The following is a 14,506-nucleotide window of genomic DNA, read 5'->3' on the forward strand; positions in this document are numbered from 1 at the left end:
CCCGAGTGGAGAAGGGCAAACATTGTATCTAGCTTTAGGGGAACAAAGAGGACCCAGGGAATTTCAGACCAGCCAGCCTAACTTCAGTACCTGGAAAGATGCTGGAGCAAATATTTAGAGCACTCTCCTGTGCGGTGTGGGAGGCCCCAGCTCAAGTCTTTTCTCTCCCTCAGAGGGGATGTGAACCTGGATCTCTTTCATGGGTGGTGGGTATAATAGGCCAGGGGAGGCTAAGAGTCCCCAAATTGAGGCCGTGGTGCTGCCCTGAGACCCCAACCTTGCTCCATCTCTCCATCGCAGTCTGGTGGCTTGGCACTTGGGCTGGCGGGCCACCAGGGGTGGCTTGGTCCAGCGAATGGCCTGGGTGGACCAACTGGCAGCAAGGGGTGGCTTGGGCTGACCAGCAGCTTGGGACACAGGGGGGCTCAGGCCATGGTGAGGTTGTTTGGGCTGCTCTGGCTCTGGTGGTGGGTAAGGGGGGCCAGGGCCTTGGATGGGGGGCAGAGTTGGGGGCTAGCCTCCCTGAATGGGGGGTTCACCCACACCCATAGTGTCTTCACATGGCAGGTGAGTGCTCTAGTCACTGGGCTGAAAGTGATGAGGCAGGCACCCCTCCTCTGGCCAGATATAGAATGGGACCAGATCAGCTGGTCCGCCTCTGAGCAGACCTGCTGAACGGGGCCCTGAAGGTAAGATAAAAGCAGAGGATGACCTATTTTCCCCTGGGTCATGCTAGAGATTGGGCAGGAGACAGGTGTGTGGGTGCCTAGTGGGGTGGGGGTGGGAGCAGCACTGCACTACACATGTGTGGAGCAGGAAACACAGGCCCTTTTAGGGGACTGCTAGGGCATAAACCTAGGTAAGTTTCAAGAGTTTAAGTTTTTGCTAGTTAGCAAATTCTGAGGGAAGCAGTTCCTGACACACTGACCAGCTCCAGCTGCCTGGATCTCAGCCCCTTCCCCTCTGGGCTCCAGAGCTGGAGTCCCAGTGCCTGCACTGAGACCCTCTGTATGAATGGCCTCCTGCTGTATGAAATATGGAGCAATAATATATGAGAGAACCGACTAGGACTGGATCCTGCAAACCCTCCTGTTTCAATCATCGTGTTGGTGACAGGTAGGGTGATCAGATAGCTAGTGTGAAACATTGGGATGGGGGTGGGGGGTAATAGGAGCCTATATTTAAAAAAAGCACCAAATATCAGGACTGTCCCTATAAAATTGGGACATCTGGTCACCCTAGTGGCAGAGGTGCTGCTGTGACTAAGAGCTGCTGGGGAAGTGTGTGTGTGTGGGGGGGGGTGCTGGGGAGATGAGGGGGGAGGTTGCAGCGGGTGTCTGTGGCTGGGAGCATGAGTGCCACTGAGCAGCAGGGACAGGGCCCTATCTGCTATTTGCTCCCGCTCCTGTTTTGGAAGGAGCTGGGGCTGGGGCCGGGCGAGGGAACTCATGTGATTTACCGGAATCCAGCCCGTTGGTCCGCCCGGACTCCTCCTCTCCGGGCTGCTGATCCCAGCACAACAGTGACAGACCCTGCGCCGTTGATTTCACTGAAACTCAGACTGGGGCATGAGAACCCCTTCTGGGAGGGAGGTGCTTTTTCCGCTGGCTGGACCCAGCCCCTGGGGCAGCCCCGGGTTCTGCCTTTTTGTTTGTTTGAAAGGAAGACAGTGACATTGCATTGGCAAATTCCCCATAGAAAGAAAGAGTGGAACAAAAGAATAATAAAGGCACCTCAACTTTTCCTCATTTATGGAGGACAGTCTTATAATATGCAGCCAGATATCCTCCAATCACACAAGCTGAAAATTGTTCCACTTTACTGCAGCTCTGTAACCATATGGGACCCAATCCTGTCTGTGTTCTGTGCACATCCAAAATTCCTGCTGAATGACCTGCCCTGGGAGTGAGTTACCAGTGACTCAGGGCTGCGGTGGAAGGAGGGTGCAGGTGGGGGGGGGGGAAGAGCCCAGGGCTGGGGTGGCAGGAGGTATGTGTGGGGGCCACTGGTGGGGGAGAAGGGGGTAGCTCAGGGCTAGGGCGGCAGCAGGGTGGGAGGAGGGCACTGGTTTGGGAGGGGGGGGTGTAAAGGTGGAAGCCCAGCGCTGGGGTGGCAGGTGGTATGGGTGGCAGGGGGAGAGCCCAGGGCTGGGGCAGCAGGGAGTACGAGGGGCAGCCCAGCGCTGGCAGCCAAAAATTTTTTTGCTTGGGGTGGCAAAAAACCTAGAACCGGCCCTGGGTATTTGGCACAGTCCTGCGCTGTCTGGAGCCCTTTTGTGGGTGGATTCAAGGGTTTTGGGGTCCACCCAGTGTTTAGCACAGTGATCTCCTCTAGTGCAGGCCAGCATTAGAGTTTAACCTCTGATGGAGCAACACAGGAATTCAGAAACCCAGTGAGAAACCTCATCTCCCTGCTGGGCCTGGGACCTTTATCAGATTTGCTGCCCCAGGCACCTGCTTCCTTAGCTGGTGCCTAAAGCCAGCCCTGGGTCCTGCAATCAGCCCCCTGTGCTGGTGGGGAGGGTCACTGGGGCTTCCCATGGACATCAGAATCCATCCCCCTGTCCTGACGAGCTTGCAGAACTGTGTGTCTGAGGAGTGATATTTAGGCATGGGCAGAATTCATTTTATTTTGACAGATAAATAGATAAAATTTATTTTATATTTCAACTCACAGTTGCACAGTTTTTATCAATTTAAATGTTCACAGTTGTGGGAATTTATGGGGGAGGTTAGACAATATTTTGGTCACACGATAATTATTTAATGGTAGTAGATACTGAGATTCAGAAAGTTAACACTTTGTAACAATTAAAACACAAATTGTCAGCATCACTTTTCAAAATATACCAAGTAAACATCCTTAAATCAAACTCTAATAAGTTCTCATGCTGCATTTTTCTTACTGTGCCTATTTGTAATTTTAAGTTATCAGTGGAAATGCTGCAGCCTTCCCTTGTCAGAGCCCTAATGCCTATTTCTGAGAGAAGCCCCCACCTGCCTGTAATTGCTCTTGTTCTCCCTACTGCTTTCCTCATTTGGAGGGAGGTCCTGACTGCTCTGACTCTGCCACTTTAAGGGGAGAAGTAGTACAAGAAATCCACTGAACTCTGCTCTGTGAAGAAAACAAAGACATGGGTTGGAAACAGGGAGGCATGAAGGCAAATACATGGCTGGGAATGTCAGGAGCAGGAACCAGCATTTCTAAGAATTTATGTCACTGAAGAAGAAAGCTCTGCAGTGAGGAATATTCAGGAAGGTTGATTCAGCAACGCACTTATCTGTCCAGCCAGTGAAGCTCAGCAGAGGTTGGGGGAAGAAGCATCTCTCCTGGGCCCCAGCACTCCTGGAGCTGAGCTGCCTGAGAATAGGGTGACCAGATGTCCTGATTTTATAGGGATAGTCCTGATTTTTGGGTCTTTTTCTTATATAGGCTCCTATTACCCCTCACCCCCGTCCTGATTTTTCACATTTGCTGTCTGGTCACCCTACCTGAGAGGCTAGTGGAAAGCAAGAGCTCACAAAGGATCAGGCCAGTCACCTCCCAGAGGGAACTTTAATTCCTGCAGAGGGAAGGTTCCCCCTCTCTAGTGTAACAGGAAAATACAAACCTGTCTGCAGAGATCAGCTGGATTCCCAAAGGCCAGCTCGGGCTTGGCAGCCCCTGCATTCCAACCTGTTACCTCAGCCCCGGAGCTGGGGCTGGGAGAGAGATGTCTCTCTCTTTCCGGGGCCAGACAGCTCAGCAGGGGTTAGGGGAGAGGCATTGCTCCTTCGCCTCAGCAGCCCTACACACCCCAAACTCCCCCCCATTACCTCCTATTCCCCTTCCCACCTCACTGTCTTACATGTGCATCCTCTCTGGGGTTCAGGTGCCTAATTAGTGGAGCCACACCTGCATGGCTCCACGAATTAGGTGTGCCGCACTTGATGCCCTGCACCTTAGAGAGAAGGCAGGTTCCCAGGTTGAGTAAAACTGGGAGTGCCCAAGGGAAAATTTCCAGCAGGAACCATCCCTCTATGGATGATCAATTGCTGAGGAATCCATCAGACCCTAAGGGTATCTTTGAGGATACAAGTATGACTATATTAATAACGTGTGCATAGGTATTCACAAGATTTATATACGCTTTGGTAATTATAATCTTGCTTGTGACTCTAATAAAACTCGTAATGCAGATTAGACGTGGCGGACGTATGTGTGGTCACTATCCTTGGTCTTCATGAGTTCCTAGAGACCCTGCATCTGAAATGCGTAGCAGAGGTGACTTTCAATCTGTTGAGCTGGAAACTGTAGCAACCAGAACCAAACCCAGAGTGATGTAAGACAACATCACTACATTTACTCTAAATAGAAAAGGCTACACTTCATATTTTATGACTCTGAAATTACACTTCCTAGTGTCAGGGCTTTACCTTCCTCATCAGCATTTTATTTATTAGTGTAATTAAGTAATGGTAGAAAGGTGTGATTGGACCTTTCTGGGGCACAGACCTTTACCAACATCAAGCTCCCTTCCACCTAATCCTGAATTGAGGTGATGCAGCCACAATTTTTAAAGGTGACCATGAAAAGATCAAATAATGAGTTTTCTGATCGTTGCTTCCTTGGGATCAATAGAGGTGAAAAAGGCCTTCAAACTTTTTTATTCTTTTACTAATTAAAAATTCTGGTCTTAAGAACACTTGGCACAAAAGATCTGTTAGTTCAATATTCAGCACCTTCATCTGTGCTGAGAATCTGAGGCCAGGTTTCGAGTAGGAAATTAAGTAGGTAGAACTACACCCCTGGGGGTGTGAAAAATCCACCCCCGATTGACACAGTTAAACTGATCTAACCCCTGTGTAAACTTGTCAACAGGGGAGGGCTTCTTCCAACACAGCTACCAGCTCGCAGGGAAGTTGGTGCAGGGAGCATCTTCACTGACGTGCTACAGCAGCACAGCTGTGCCACTGCAGTGTTTTAAGTGTAGACTGGCCCTAAGAAAGCTCCAGATACACATGGTAGTTTCCCAACCAGCCACAGCAACAACAGGGGAGTGAAGGTATTTTGGGGAGAAAACTCAAGAGCAATTCATTTTTTCAGGTGGAAAAAACCCTGCCTGGAAGCTGTCAGGCCTCCCCTATGTGACCTAGAGAATCACAAAAGGAAGCAGCTCCCAGTTATTCTCACCTCTTCAGGTCACCTTTAAGGAAAGGCCATTTTTCAAATACTAGACACTCGTCTCCAGCTGCAGATGTTGCTGTTTTCTCTCTAATTCTTCCATTTGGAAATAAAATCCCCACTGATATCACCTCATTTCCTCTGGTTATTAATGTATGATGTAAAATCCTCTACAGTGAGAAGAACCTTGTCCCCCATGGTGACTGCCCAGCCCCAGCTGCTGCCTCCCCCAGCCCAACCCAGCTCCCCACAACGTGTTCTGTGTTGTAATTGAAATAAATACTTTAAAATGTAGAAAAACATCCAAAAATATTTAATATATGTCAATTGGTATTCTACTGTTTAACAGTGCGATTAAAACTGTGATTAATCGTGATTAATTTAAAATTGTTTTTAATAATTTAATTGTTTTAGTTAATTGTATGAGTTAACTGTGATTAATCACCAGACCTAGTTCATAACAGTGACCACCCCAGTAGAGAGGAGTGCGGGATCCAGCCTTCCCAACTGCTCTCACTGTTGATGCTAGAGCACCAAGTGTGGCTGCGCTCTGCCAACAGAAGGAGCATAGTGTGAACATGCACAAGCGATGTAATTATACTGGTTTTTGACTGTCAGTGTAACTTGCATTGACAAAACACTAGTGTAGACAAGGCCTAACACCCCTCCCAAGGATCTTTCTAGCAGCTGGAAGAAAGTATAAAAGAGGGAGAGTGACATCATCACTTGCAGGGCCAGCTCTAGGTTTTTTGCCACCCCAAGCAAAAAAAAAATTTGGCTGCCCCCCACCCCAACCCTGGGCTCCTCACCGCACCTCCTGCTGCCCCAGCCCTGGGCTCTCCCCCCCTCCACCTGCACCCTCCTTCCGCCGCAGCCCTGGACAGGTCATTCAGCAGGAATTTTGGTTGAGCACAGAACACAGACAGGATTGGGTCCCATATGGTTACAGAGCTGCAGTAAAGTGGAACAATTTTCAGCTTGTGTGATTGGAGGATATCTGGCTGCATATTATAAGACTGTCCTCCATAAATGAGGAAAAGTTGAGGTGCCTTTATTATTCTTTTGTTCCACTCTTTCTTTCTATGGGGAATTTGCCCATGCAATATCACTGTCTTCCTTTCAAACAAACAAACAAAAAGGCAGTGGCTGTTGAAAATAGCAATTCCAGTCCTAATAACCACTGGGAAGCATTTCTTGCTCAATTTTATCCTACTTTTTCTACAGCAAGTTACAGTGGATCAGTATATTTGATTTAAGAGAAATGAAGTAACAGCTGCCCAAACTGAGCTTGAGCACTCCTGAATTTTGAGGTGTTCAAATCTGGAAGGCAGGTGCTGGGAGGGCGGGGAGCTGTGGCTTCATGGGGGAGCACGGCAGCATGTATGCAGCAGCGTGTCTGGCACTGCGTGGAGCCAGACATGCTGGTCTGAGTAGCACGGTAAGGGGGCTGGTGGGTTGGAGAAGATATAGGGGGTTTCAGGGGGGGCAGTCAAGGGATGGGGAGCAGGGGGGGTTGGATGGGGCAGAGGTTCGCGGGGGCAGTCAGGGGCAGGGAGAAGGGGGGTTAGATGGGTCTGGGGTTCGGGGGAGCAGTCAGAGGACAGGCAGCGGTTGGATAGGCATGAGAGTCCCAGGGGTTTGTCAGGGGCAGGTAGGGGGTGGGGCCCTAAGGGGGAAGTTTGGGGGTGGGTCTCAGGAGGGGGCAGTTGGGGACAGGGAAAGTTTGGTTCCAGGCTGGCCTGGAGTCCTGTCTGTGTTTTAACGAACTTACCAGCTTGTACCATCTGTTAGGGCAAGACATTGCTTGATTCAAGCTTGCTTAGTCCATTAAAGTCAGAATTTAGCCTGCATTTCTATTTGTATTTCTTAGGTAACCAGCTTTGATCTCTGTGCCTGATACTTAGCACTTAAAACCTACCTTTCTGTAGTTAATCAATCTGTTTTATATTTTACCTACACCAATGTGTGTTTCGTTGAAGTGCTAGGGGGAATCTCAGCTCAGGTTACAAAGGCTGGAGCATGTCCACTTTCCTATGAAGAAGTGGTGAAGTAAGTAATGAATTTACATGGGCCAGACTCCTGAGCAGTGCAAGGCAGTATAATTGTGGGGTGTAAGGCAGGGGAGCTGTGGGGAATTGGCTGGAGCCTCCCTATTGATGGTCCATGAGTGGCTGGGAGATCATTCATGTGACACAGCTGGGTGTGTCCCTGCCTGTGAGTGGCTGTGTATGTGCAGTGCCTGTCAAGGCTTGTAGGTTGACACCAGGATCACAGGGCGAAAGGCAGCCTTGGTTGGTGGGTTGGGAGGGGTCAGTGGTCCCACAGTCTAGGTTGTGCTGTGAGGACCCGTCACATCCACCTCCGCCTCTCAGGTGAGCCCTCAACCTCTCTTCCCTCCCCTGTCACCCATTCCCATTTATTCCCATCTGTATAATCCCCCATCCCTCAATGCAAAACTAAACCCCTCTCCCCCAAACTGCCTATTTCTCTGCCCCCAATGCCCCTCTTCATCCCGTCCAGCAGGCACACGTGTATTTTTTGTCTTACATTCAACTCAATGCATTTCACCTCTCTCTGTAACACAATAATGGTTCAATGCTGCATCTGATCAATTCCAACACTTCAGCGAATGTTCTAGGCATCAGCAGGCAGAACTGCACGGATTGTGTCAGAAATCTGGAAGCAGAAAATGGGAGACACTTGGGGCCCCTGGCACTGGGTGGGGTGGGCAAATGGGGGACCTTGATGACAGAGTTGGGGGTAACGGCACCTTTAATCCCCTCTGTGGTGTATTGAGAAGCCACCTAGAGCAATGGGAGCGCCAATAACTCCTCGTGGGGAAGCTCCTGCCCCAGCCGGTTTGGTTCTGGTGAACAGAGCAGGGATTTTGCAGGAGGGCTCCACACACCCTGCCGTGATGGTGGACGGTGTTTACACCTGTCCATGAAAGTCTCCTTCTAACTCCTCCCAGCTGTGAGTGATGCAGACTCAGCAGAAATTCTGCCCACAGTTCGAAATCGAGGCAGACTGGACAGCTGAGAGCCTCCTAGAGACAGAGCGGGGCTGGGGTGGGGGGCTGCAGCAGCCAGGGCCCTGGGAGAGGAACGGGGAGGGGAAATTCAGTCTCATTCATTCATTTCACCACCATGGGCCTCACCTCATGGAACCAGCTACAGGCAGAACAGCCCAAAGCCCTGAGCCCCGGCACTTTAGGGCCTGTTCACAATTGATTCTGCTTCCTCCAGGATCTCCCCTTAGACTCTCCCCTGTTGCACTGTGTGTTCCCGTGCGACTCACCAGGGGCTCTTGCTTAGGGCCCCTGGCCCTGCAGAGACCTGTTGACAGCTGGGGCAGCTCCTCCTTGTGGGAGGAGGGAGTGAAGTCCCAGCAGGAATGTAACTGCTGTGCAGTGCAGCTGACATACTCTGGGGGCAGCACCACCTGCTGCCTCTGGGGAATCCTGGAGGCTGCAATACACCAGGCTGCTACCGATGCCTGTGCCTCACTCAGCCTGCAGGCAGCACAGGGAGGAGGCCCAGAGCAGGGCCCAGAGGTGGCTGTGGGGCTGTTTCAGCTCATATGCACTGTGAGGTCTTGGGGGGGGGTTGATGATGCAGGGTTCCCAGAGGCAACATGGAATAATGGGGTGCCCAGCGCTACCTGTGGGCGAGATGGTTCCCCAGCCTCACAGATCTCACTGCCAGGAAGTTTCCCCTGAGACTCAGCCTCACTTTCCCCTTTGTTAATTTCTCTCCATCCCCCCTGCTCTTTTTGCCCCTTAATTCTTTATGTTCAAAAACAGAACCAGAAACAATAGAACCCTCCAGCTGGTGGCCACAGAAAATACTGACTCTAGGATCAATTCTCAATACACATCTCACGCTGCCCATGAGACCTCCTGTTCTCAGTCATATCTCTGCCCACAGTCCTGCATGTCTGGATGGGTCCCTTCACAGCTGGGATCGGCAAATCCCCTCCTGCAGACCCCTCCCCTCACAGCTAGGATGGGGGACTCTGGAAAGTCTGGAGGATGCAGCCACATAAGCATTGGCCTCCCCCCTCCTCAGATGCAGTTGGTGGGGACAGAAATGAGAAGATCCCAGGAGGGGGTTCATACAGGATTTCATGCCAGGCAAAAGTCCTGTTTGGATTGGACTTAACTTTACAACCCCTGCAATGAAGTGGACCTGAGCGGATGGCTCCCTGTTAAATCAAACACTTTGCATCTCTCCCCATGTTAAATACATCTGGAGTGTTTTTAAACATTTGCCAAGCGAATTGTTTATCATTCTCTGTATTTATTATTGCTGCACAATAACAGCTCTAACAAGTGCCCCTGTGAACTAATGGATGATGTGGAAGTAGAGCAAGAACGGACAGGGATTTCAATGCATGACAGTCTCTGTGAGCAAGAGTCAGGCTGGCTGTAACCCTAATAACGCGAGGCTTGTAGAAGTGAGGATTGTGTGAGGCGAGTGGGAAAGAACTGTGGGAGAAGTCGTTGCGACCTTGTGTCGATAATGAATGTAAATTGGCGTCTAAATAGAAGTGAGAAAAATAAGATATCAAGATGGCCTAGGTATAAACAAAATGCAGCCGTTGGCTATTATTGTATGTAACAAAAAGTATAAATGCTGCTGTAATTGTTTACTTGGGGAGAGACCTGCCTAGGACTGGGGAAACCCTGTGTCCTAGGGCACTCCCTCCTCTATACAATTGTAAAGAGAAAATAAAGTATCTGACTCTGCTGCACCCAACCAAAAAGTGAGAACTAAGTTTTTCTCCGACAATGACATAGTGCAGCAACGACTTCTATTTACCGTTGTGCTGGCACAGCGGCAGGGGCAACAGGTTTGTATAATTTTTGGTGGTGTCCAGAATGGGTCCATATCCTGCGCCTCCCTGTGCCCCCCCCCCCACCTGCCTTGTAAGCCGATCTATATATATTTTTAAATAATGTAAAAACGGACTGGAAACAGTAAGCGCTTAACAGTTTCCCTCTATTGCACAATATCACTATCGTCAGAAAAATGTATTTAACTAAGGCCTGGTCTACACTAGGCGTTTAAATCGGTTTTAGGAGCGTAAAACCGATTTAACGCCACAACCGTCCACACTAGGAGGCACCTTATATCGATTTTAATGGCTCTTTAAATCGGTTTCTGTACTCCTGCCCGACGAGAGGAGTAGCGCTAATATCGGTATTAACATATCGGAATAGGGTTAGTGTGGCCGCAATCGACGGTATTGGCCTCCGGGAGCTATCCCACAGTGCACCACTGACCGCTCTGGACAGCATTCTCAACTCGGATGCACTGGCCAGGTAGACAGGAAAAGCCCCGCGAACTTTTGAAATTCATTTCCTGCTTCGACAGCGTGGAGAGCTCATCATCACAGGTGACCACGCACAGCTCATCAGCACAGTTAACAATGCAGTCTCCTGAGAATCGAAAAAGAGCCCCAGCATGGACCGCTCGGGAGGTACTGGATCTGATCGCTATATGGGGAGAGGATTCAGTGCTAACAGAACTGCGTTCCAAAAGACGAAATGAAAAAGTATTTGAAAGAATTTCTAAGGCTATGACTGCTAAAGGCCACAGCAGGGACTCCGTGCAGTGCAGAGTGAAAGTTAAGGAGCTCAGACAAGCCTACCAGAAAACCAAAGAAGCAAATGGAAGGTCCGGGGCAGGTCGAAAAACATGCCGCTTCTATGATGAGCTGCATGCAATTTTAGGGGGCTGCGCCACAAGTACCCCACCCCTGACCGTGGATTCCGAGGTGGGGGTTGTAATCTCTGCCATGTCTGAGGATTATGCAGACGGGGAAGATGAAGAGGAAGAAGAAGAGGAAGACCTCGCAGAGAGCACACAGCACTCCGTGACCCCCAGCAGCCAGGAGCTTTTTATCACCCTGACGGAATTACCCTGCTCCCAGCCCTCACAAGCAACTATTGCAGAGAATGACGCCCTGGAAGGGAGCTCTGGTGAGTGTACCTTTGCAAATAGCAAACAGTGTTTTTTAAGCAAGCCTTTTTTAATGATTGATTTGCCCTGAGGACTTGGGATGCATTCGCAGACAGTATAGTTACTTAGAAAAGTTTGTTAACATGTCCGGGGATTGAGAGGAAATCCTCCAGGGACATCTCGATGAAGCGCTCCTGTAGGTACTCCAGAAGCCTTTGCAGAAGGTTTCTGGGCAAGGCATCCTTGTTCCGCCCACCATGGTAGGACACTTTACCATGCCATGCATGTAGCAAGTAATCAGGTATCATTGCATGGCAAAGCATAGCGGCGTATGGTCCCGGTGACTGCTGGCATTCAAGAAGCATCCGCTCTTTATCTTGTTCTGTTATCCTCAGCAAAGTGATATCGTTCAGGATAACCTGGTTAAAAATCAGGAATTTAAGTAAGGGGGGTGGCCATTTTTCTACTGGGTTCGTGGAATGCAGCAGCTTAAAAAAAACACTTTCCTGCACGTAGCGAAGCGGGGGGAGGGGAGGGGTGAAATGCCGATGATCTTTTCTGTTTGGTCACCGGCGAGGCGATCTTCCCCAAGCTACCGGACAAGCAGTGGGTGGGGGGGAGGGGGAAGGTTGTTGATTAGCAGGGAGCTAGCGTGGTATTAGCCATGCGTTGGGGGGGGAGGGGTAAATCACTGAGACAGTGGCTTACCATGGCCGCATGCAAGCTGAATCCTGATGCCTGGACCTGTGTCTGTGAGATCTGTAACCCCAGAGATGCAAGCAGTCACTATTAACAGGGGCGGCTCTAGGCACCAGCAAACCAAGCTGTTGCCTGGGGCGGCCAAATCTAGGGGGCGGCAGGCTGGGCCGGTGGACCTGCCGCAGTCATGCCTGCGGGAGGTCCACCGGAGCCGCGGACGACCGGACCTGCCGCAGGCATGACTGCGGAGGGGGCGCTCGTCCCGCGGCTCGGCTGGACCTCCCGCAGGCATGACTGCGGCAGCTCAAGCGGAGCCGCCGGACCCGCGAACCGTCCGCAGCCGTGCCCGCGGGAGGTCCGCTGTTCCCGCGGCTCCGGTGGAGCTCCCGCAGTCATGCCTGCGGCAGGTCCACTCGTCCCGGGGCTCCGGTGGACCTGCCGCGGGAGCTCAACCGGAGCCGCGGGAAGAGGGGACCCGCCGCGGGACCGAGGAAGGGCGGCGCAGCACACCGCGCTGCCTGGGGCAGCCTATTTTCTAGAGCCGCCCCTGACTATTAAGATGAAAAATGCGACCTTGTAGGGAAATCACATGTGCTATGTAAGGTGAATAGTGCTTTTCACTGTGAAAGAGTATAACCATTGTTCTGTAAAATGTATCTTTCTAAATATTTATCTCCCTCATGCAGCTGCAAATTTTTCAAGCGTCCCTCCTCCATCCCAAAGGCTAGCACAGATAAGGCGGAGGAAAAAGAAGACGCGAGATGAGATGTTCTCGGATATTATGGAAGTTACACGCAATGAAAGAGCTCATCTGAATGAGTGGAAGGACGTGGTTTCAAATTACAGGAAAGAGGCCAGTGAACGTGAGGACAGGAGGGATGAACGTGAGGACAGGAGGGACAACCGAGATGAGAGGTGGCGGCAGGAAGACCGGCAGGAAAATCAGCGGTGGCGGCAGGAAGATCAGCGGTGGCGGGATGCAACTCTGGGGCTGCTGCGTGATCAAACTGACATGCTCCGGCGTCTTGTGGAGCTTCAGGAACGGCAGCAGGATCACAGAGTGCCGCTGCAGCCCCTGTATAACCACCCTCCCCCCTCACCATGTTCCTTAGCCTCCTCACCCAGACGTGTAAGAACGCGTGGGGGGAGGCTCCGTGCACCCGCCCACTCCACCCCCGTGGACAGCCCAACCAGAAGGATGCCGTTACTCTGAATTTTTTTTAATAGCCTTCTCCATCCCTCCTTTCCTCCTCCCAAAGCACACCCTTACTTCTCTCCCTCTTTTTATAATGAAAAAATAAAGAAATCATGCTTTTTAAATGAGAGTGCCTTTATTTGCATAAGTAAGCTGTACTCGAAGGGGGAGGGGGAGTTGCTTACAGGGACTGAGTCAATCAAGGGGGTTGGGTGTTCATCAACAAACACAGCAGTCACACTGTACCCTGGCCATTGATGAAGCTCGTTTTCAAAGCTTCTCTGATGCGCACCGCTTCCTGGTGTGCTCTTCTAATCTCCCTGGTGTCTGGCTGCGCGTAATCAGCGGCCAGGTGATTTGCCTCAGCCTCCCACCCCGCCATAAAGGTCTCCCCCTTACTCTCACAGAGATTGTGGAGAATACAGCAAGCAGCAATAACATAGGGGACATTGGTTTGGCTGAGGTCTGAGCGAGTCAGTAATGTGCGCCAGCGAGCCTTTAAACGGCCAAATGCACATTCCACCACCATTCTGCACTTGCTCAGCCTGTAATTGAACAGATCCTGACCACTGTCCAGGCTGCCTGTGTATGGCTTCATGAGCCATGGCATCAAGGGGTAGGCTGGGTCCCCCAGGATAACGACAGGCATTTCAACATCCCCAACTGTTATTTTCTGGTCTGGGAAGTAAGTCCCTTGCTGCAGCCGTTTAAACAGAGTAGTGCTTCTGAATACGCGAGCGTCATGAACCCTCCCTGGCCATCCCACGTGGATGTTTGTGAAACGTCCCTTGTGATCCACCAGTGCTTGCAGCACCATTGAAAAGTACCCCTTCCGGTTTACGTACTGGGTGCCCTGGTGCTGCGGTGCCAAGATAGGGATATGGGTTCCATCTATCGCCCCCCCACAGTTAGGGAATCCCATTGCAGCAAAGCCATCCACTATGGCCTGCACGTTTCCCAGAGTCACAACCTTTCGTAGCAGCAGCTTAGTGATTGCTTTGGCTACTTGCATCACAGCAGCCCCCACAGTAGATTTTCCAACTCCAAATTGATTCCCGACTGACCGGTAGCTGTCTGGCGTTGCAAGCTTCCACAGGGCTATCGCCACTCGCTTCTCTACTGTGAGGGCTGCTCTCATCTTGGTATTATGGCGTTTCAGGGCAGGGGCAAGCAAGTCACAAAGTTCCATGAAAGTGCCCTTACGCATGCGAAAGTTTCGCAGCCACTGGGAATCGTCCCACACCTGCAACACAATGCGGTCCCACCAGTCAGTGCTTGTTTCCCGGGCCCAAAATCGGCGTTCAATGGATAGAATCTGCCCCATTACCATCAGGATCTCCAAAGCGCAGGGGCCCGCGGTTTGAGAGAATTCTGTGTCCACGTCCTCATCACTGTCATCGCCGCGCTGCCGTATCCGCCTCTTACTCGCCTCGGTTCGAAGGTCCTGGTTCAGCATATACTGCACGAGAGTGCGCGAGGTGTTTAA

Source organism: Mauremys mutica, chromosome 12 (genome assembly GCF_020497125.1).
Source record: "Mauremys mutica isolate MM-2020 ecotype Southern chromosome 12, ASM2049712v1, whole genome shotgun sequence".
NCBI lineage: Eukaryota > Metazoa > Chordata > Testudines > Geoemydidae > Mauremys > Mauremys mutica.